Raw genomic sequence first — 7,507 nt, forward strand, 5'->3', positions numbered from 1 at the left:
GAAGGCTTCTTGGATAAGGGAACATTTGAGCAGAGACCAGAAAGAGGATAGTTATCTTCCAGAAAACATTGCAAGTGGGGAGTAGCATGTGTAAAACACAGAGGCAGGAATAGAAGCAACTGCCAGCATAGGGCCAGTGTGGCTGGCACAGGAACAGAGGAAGAAAATGATACACCAGGAGGTCAAAGGGGGAGGAAGGGGCCAGGTCAGGTAAGTCTTAGAGGCCACTTGAAGACTTAGGCTTGGCTCAGCTTGAGACAGCAAGCTACTAAAGCCATCTAGCTGAACACAACAACAAGGTTTGAGGGCTCTCTGTCGGTTCCCAGGAGGAGAGATTGTGTGAGCTGGGAGGAGGGGGGAACCAAGTAGGTGCCCGGAACCTAGGCTTGGGAGAGATTCAGGTGGCTTGGGCAACCAGGCAGTGTTGGAAGACTGGTAGGGCCAATTTGTGTACATATTTTGGAGGTGAAGCCAGTCAAATGTGTGATGAACTGGGTGAGTGCTGTGAAAGGAAGAGATGAATCAGCATGACTTTGGTGTTGGGAAGCCTCTTGCCCCACCCCTCTCCCCCAGGAAGCTTATCAGGCCCCTTTCTAAACAAAGATGAGTGCCCTTTGAAGCAGAGTTCAAATAAGAGCAGTAACTCCAAGGGATGGACCATCCACCATGGATCTACAGGCTCTCTCCTCTCCTCTTCCCTGGGCAGGTGGAGGGAGTTGAATTATCCTCTGGTAGAATAACAATCAAAGAGAACTTTTCCTAGAATTGTGAGTAACAGTGAGCTGCTAAAAATGAGGCCTGACTTTTACAGGGCACATACTGGAAATAAAGGTTATTAATAGGCTCCTGCAGGCCCGTTTCCATGCTGAGCAGGCAGCAAGGGGGCGAACACACCTTGCTGCAGCCATGGGTGTGGGAAACAGAACCCCAGTGCTTCCAAACAGGGAAGGGAAAGAAAATCATTTCACAAACTTGTGTTAAGAATGCAGAAAGAAGCCAGCTATGGTGGCTTACGCAAGTAATCCCAACTATTCAGGTGGCAGAGATCAGGAAGATTGCAGGTCCAGGCCAGCCTGAACAAAAAATTATCAAGACCACAACTCAATTAATAACTGGGGTGTGGTGCTTCACACTTGTGGTTCCAGCTACTCGAGAGGTTGAGGTTGGAGGTCGAGGTTGGAGGCCAGTCCCAAGCAAAAATTTGAGAAAATAACAAGCCAAAAACAAAAAGAGCTGGGGGTGTGACTCAGCTGGTACAGCAACTGCCTAGCAAGGCCCCGAGTTCAAATCTCCATATTGCCAAAAAAAAAAGCAACAAGAGTCAACAATCATTTTCTGGTATGTGGCCAAACAGAGCAGTGAGCTTTGTGTGAATACTTGAACTACACACAAATTTGAAATTTCATGGCGCAGAGGCTGAGTCAGGAGTCTTCTGTCTGCTTCTCTCCAACATGAATGGATGCCTCGGTTCCCTGCAACACCCACCGACACCTGGTGTGCACAGGCACTGGAGGAGCTCACACACCCAACAGTATCTATGGAATCAGTGTGCTGCTGGGACAAAGCAGACATCAGGCAGCAGGAATGATAGTCCTTGAAAAACCACCCATTTCTCTCCAGTGGCAAGAAGCCAAAAAACCCCAAAACAACCCCCCCCCTTCCCATTGTGTGCTGTTGTTTTCCTTAACCAGTGCTTTGGAGGAGTGTGGATACTCTATGAAACCAACATGGTGTAGTAAAAAGATCACATTTCACAGAGGTCTTATTTTGAAGCCCAACTCTCCCTGTTCCCAGCTGCCCTTGGACAAGCTGATCTAATCTTTGCCAGCTCAGTTTCCTCATCAGTACAATGGGTATAACACACCTCACAGTGTGTGGTAACATTTGACTGATCCTTGGTGAATTGCTGCAAATGTGAGTTTGCCTTTCATCACTAATGGGAAGAGGCAAACAAAGCCAAGGGAACTGCACATAGCTTGGGAATCTACAGGGAAGCATTCACCTGACATCTTTTCCAAACAGTGTTGCCTGATCCTGCTCCTTTACCGACTAGTTGTCAAGAAGGGTGCCCACTTCCCTGTCTTCCTGCAGAAAGTCCTCTATGCCAACCCAGCCTTGCAGAAATTCTGCTTGGAATTTGCCCAGGACACAATGAACAGAACCTGCCTTTCTTCTTCCTTATTCTTGCTGTGTTTTCTGCAAAAAGTAGAGGACCCTGAGTTAGTGGGTTCTTGGGATGCTGTCTTCAGGACCCAGTGTGGTTTCTGGTCTCCCTCTGCATCTCACACAAAACCAGAAACCTCTCAAGTAGAAATAGACACTGGGACTGAATCAATGCTTTTGCCTTTTTTTCTTTAATTTCTTGGAACAAATTCAGGAAGATTCTAAGTATCATTGTAAAATTCACAAAATCCCAAACCCACTGAGCCAGCAGCAGATGAGGGAAATTGCTCCACATCCCATCGAGAGGAAATGAGCAGGACTGGGGAAGAATGTGTGCGTGGTGTGAGAGCTGTTTTGACTCCTGATGCCGAACATCTGCCACGTTTTGGGGGAGCTACCAGCTCAAGCAGGCAGTGAGGACCCTCTGAGCACGGCAGCTGTGGGAACGCGAACAGGAAGCAGGGGACCCTGGAAGAGAGTAGGAGTACATCCTGTGGGGATAGATAAAAAATAACAGCCAGGCTGTGGGAACTTCTTCCGAGCAAACACGTGAGCTCAGGAATTTCCTGAGCCAAAGATCTGACTCCAGTTATTTGTTGTATCTATTTATTTGTTTTCCAGATTTTGCATACTTCAGACAAAGGGAAAGAAGATATATAAACAAAACATATATGAATGTCCTTCTGAAACCTTTACTCACAAGCACGCTCATGATCCTGGGCAAAGGACATGATCTGTAATTCAGAATTTGCCACAGGTTAGCAGGGTGAAGGTGTGGGTAGGGCAGGAGGCCCAGATGAGAAAGACAGGTGTGTTTGACAGAACTCTTTCCACAGGTAAATGGACAGACAGACAGCAAAGGCAATATCACCAAACACCTTAGGTAGCCACTCCCTCCTGCCTTGCAAGCACTTTCAGACAGTGGAGCCAACCCTGCCAGCAAAACAGAGCCCCTTCCAAGTCTCACAACTGCCGTTCATCATTCTCAGAGACTTCATCACAATCTGGCATTCCTCCGAATTTCCAAGAAAGCTGTGCCATCATTTTTACCAAGGCTTACCGTTCACCCATCCGATTGTGCATGTTAGAATTGTAAGCGAAGAACTCCTTGTTGGGTAAAATCATGTTCCAGTGGTTTTGGTAGCAGAAGACTTATTTTTTCACCTTATTAAGATAATTATTGAATGAAGTTTTTGGACTTTGTCTTCAGCATCTGCCATATCACAGGTTTGGAGAATGGGCCACACACAGCAACCACACAGACGGGTCTCATCCTCCCCGGCACCTGCTCCTTCCATTCTCCAGGGGATTTAAAGTCAGGCTGGCTCTGACTTCTTCCTGTGAGGGGAGAGCAGAGTTTAGAAACCTCGTCCTCAACCCGCCCCAACACTTTCTGATCAGATTTCTCCACTGGAGGCTTGCTTGACAGAGTCTCTGGCTTCGAGTGTGCACTTGGTGAGTATTCATTAAGTGCTCCTTGGACTGAATATACATTGCTAGGATTGGAGGCTCACCCTTCTCATCTCAACCACCAGGAGACTCTCCACCTCCATTGTCTCCTTACAAGGCCCAGGATTCAGACCAGCCTCCTGCAAGGCCACAGCTGTACCACCAATTTACATTCTCACAGATCCCATGTCACTGATGTAGGGTTCATTTCCATTCCATCCTAATATTGCTCACATTTTTATCTTTCTTTGAAGAAATTCTCCCTTACTTTATTGCATTCCTTTCTTGAAATCTTTCCTCTTCTTCCTTCCTCCTTCCTATCTCCTTTCCTTCCTTTCCATTAAGGCCCCCCCTCTCCTGAGAGGACATGGCAGGCCTCCATCTCCAGAGAAGCCCCCTTGCGAACTGGGAGGCTGGTCCTGCCCTGGCCACTCACAGCTGGCCTTCCTCTCCACTGGCTTTCATTAATGCCCCAGAAGCTCTGCTGGGGCATCTCTCTCCTGTGCATTTACTAATTCACCTTTCACTGTGCTTCTTCACTGATTACAGTCCACCCCACAAATTTCACCCTGTCCTGGGGTTCTTCCAGGAGGGGAACAGAAAGGAAAGGCATGTCTCCTCAGGAGCTCAGCAGAATCACCAGTGTTTGAAAGACTCCAGGATGTGGTGCCCAGCATCTCAAACCATCTCTGACTTCCCAAAGCCGAAGGAAATATTCTGAAGGTATTAATAGAATGCAGATGTTGGAGAATGCGACTTAGGATTCTGCTGAACAAATGACCCTGTTGGGAGGTCGTTTCCAGTCTCCAGGGACATTCCGCAGAGGGCCCAGCTGATTGTCTCATATTGAAACAACATGTCCAAGACACATTCCAGCCAGAAGAAAGCGGAACAGGGCCACTCTGACCAAATATAAATCATGAGGCAAAGGGCAAGTGCACTCCCTCTGTGCAACCCCCACCTTCCCTGACTCACCGCCCCCGCCCTCCGCCCCCAAGGAAAACAGAGCTTGAGTAAGAGACACGGTGGCCAAGCCAAGCCCAGCCGCCCGGCGCCAGCCGGCCCAGCGGCGCACATGGCGGCCGCTTGCAAGCTTGCAGCTTTCCGCGCTGTGGCCCTGATGTTTTTGCTTCACCGCAATTTGTTTCTGATCTTCAGTCAAGTCCTTACAACGCTGGGATCCCCTAGAGAGCTCAGACTTTGACCTTATGACAACACCAGAGGCCAAGAAAAAAAAAAAATAGATAAGAGAAATTCTCCAAGTGGGGGTGGATGACGGGAGGGCAGGCTGAGGGACTTCTTAACTGCATTGAATGTGTTATTTGTGGAATTATTGCCCATCCAATAGCAAAGTCTTTCAAGAGTCAAGTTGCCAAAATGGAAAGAAAGTCTTCTTTTCAAAGGCTGCCAGACCTGGCGATCCTTGGTGAGCTGTGTGCCTAAGGAAGAACACAAATTAGCTGCTGCCGGGCAGAGGACTTTCCGCAGCGGCCTTTGGCTGGCGACTGCACAGCCGCTGGACAGGGCCCTTCATGGCTCGATCTGGTTATGAAAACGTGGGCGAGGCCACCATGTCCTCTGCGGGAGATGCGGGGAGGTGGGGGTGTGACTGGGAGGCCCAGCCTGCCACCCACCCAGTGGTGCAGAATCAGAAGCTGCAGATTGTAAGCCACCAGAGTTGCTGCATGTGACTAGAGGACACCAAGTAGAGTGGGGAGAGCCTCAGATGTGTCACAGGGTGACAGGGCATGAGGACACAGACAACAGCTTAGTGCAACTGAGATGGTGGCACCAAAGTCCTGCATGGTGTCCTGGGCAAAAGTACACTGCCCTGCCACAGGGACAAATGCCCCCCACTGATGCCCAATAACATTCAGTGGTGTCCACCCTGGAAAAAAAACAGAACCACCAAAAATGGAAACCCTTTTCTGCACAGGGCCAGGTGGGTTCTGCTGCAGTGGACAGGGCCATAGGCTCCCAGAGGGGGCAAGTGCTTAATTCAGACTTCCACATGAGAAAGAAGGGCCCCATGACTTCAGCGTGCCCAGTGGAGAAAGTGCTCTGATGTTTAAAATGCACATGGTTTGCTGCAAGAGAGAACAGCCGCTCTCCCTGGAGACTTCTGGGGAGTCCATTGTCAATTAGCCTGGCTGAGTGATAGGGAAAGGCTCTACCCACAGACCTGTGAGTAAATGCAAGGAGCCAGACCAGACAGAGGACAGAGTTCAAAAGAAATTTCTAGTTGAAAAGAAATAGTCAAAATTATTTTCTCCCTCTGAGAATTTAACAAAAGCAAGATTATTACTATCCCAAGCAGCTAAATGTTTGGGCTTCCTTAGAAAAATAAAACATTCCTTTGATAGAGGAGGCCTACTGGCTCCCACCAGGAGTCCTGCCTTGTGGTGCCAGCTTGGGGGCTGTCCAGGGTCCCACTGCCCCAAGAAAAAGAGAGTATGGGAGTAGGAGGATTTTAAGAGCAAGGAGAGAAATTAAGTCAAGTTTGGGGATCAAGGCAGGTTAGGCTGTGGAAGTAGAATATAGACAACTTTCATGAGAGCAGGGTAATCTGCAAAGGCCTAAAGAGGAATGGGGAATTATTTTGCAGAGTCAGACATGAGGAACAAGTGGGAGGTGGACGTGCTGCAGAGAGAGTTATGGCTAAAGAAGTTAAGGAGCCCAGAGCACAAGCCACTATCCAGACCATCAAACCCTGTTAATTAAGGTTTAGAGCTTTTCTTCCAGTGTTTTTATTGTGGTAAGATAAAGGCATAACATAAAATTTACCACCCTAATCATTTTTAAATGTGCAGCCCCAGTAAGGTCAAGTCCATTCACAATGTTGTGCTGTGTCACCACCGTCCATCTGTAGAACGCCTGTCATCCACCCAAACTGAAACATTCTGTGCCCATTCCTCCCTTCCCTGAGCCCCTTTCTACTTTCTGTCTCTGAGAATTTGAGCATTCTAACACAGGCACCTCATGTAAGTGGAGTCGTAAGGCATTTGTCTTCTTATATCTGGCTTATTTCACTTAGCATAATATTCTCAAGGTTTATCATGTTTTAGTGTGTATTAGAATTTCCTTATTTTTAAGGCTGAAGAATATTTCATGGATGTATGTATATACCACATTTTGTTTATCCTTGCATCCATTGATAGGCACTTGGGTTGCATCCACTCCTTGGATATTGTGACTAAGGCTGCCAGCACATGGGTGGATAAATTTCTCTTCAAGCCCCTGTTTCACTTCTTTTGGCTATACACCCAGAAGTGGGATAGCTGGCAATTCTGTTTGTAATTTTTTAAGGAACTTCCCTTACTGTTTTCCACAGCCGTATCATTTTACATCCCACCAATAGCTTAGAAAGGTACTAATTTATCTATATCTTCATCAGCATTTGTTATAAGGATCGGACTTTTTTCTTTTTTGTGATGGTCTCGATAAGTTTTCTCAACCTGTCCTCAAACTCTCCATCCTTCTGTCTCAGCCTCCCTAGTGCTGGGATTACAGGTGTGCCACCATGCCCAGCAGGATTGGACTTTTGAAGAGAAATGTCTTGAAGGATTTTTCCAAGCATCTACTGCAGAGGGCTGAGTTAATCATACTCCCTAGTATTTGGTGCATTATCACAAGGTCTTTTTGATACAGTTTTTAGATCCCATCGTATCCCATAAAACACCTCCATTCCCAGTGTCTTTAAAAGTCATCCCTGTAGGGCTGGGGACATGGCTCCAGCAGTAAAACACTTGCCTAGCAAGCACTGGTCTTGAGTTTAAACCCTAGTACTACCAAAAAAAAAAAAAAAAAAAGGAAGAAGAAAGAAAAATAAAATATAACATAATCATTGTAGATCTTTAGGGGGACAGCACTGGTGTAAGAATAATATAATTAACAA

Source organism: Castor canadensis, chromosome 3 (assembly GCF_047511655.1).
Source record: "Castor canadensis chromosome 3, mCasCan1.hap1v2, whole genome shotgun sequence".
Classification (NCBI taxonomy): domain Eukaryota; kingdom Metazoa; phylum Chordata; class Mammalia; order Rodentia; family Castoridae; genus Castor; species Castor canadensis.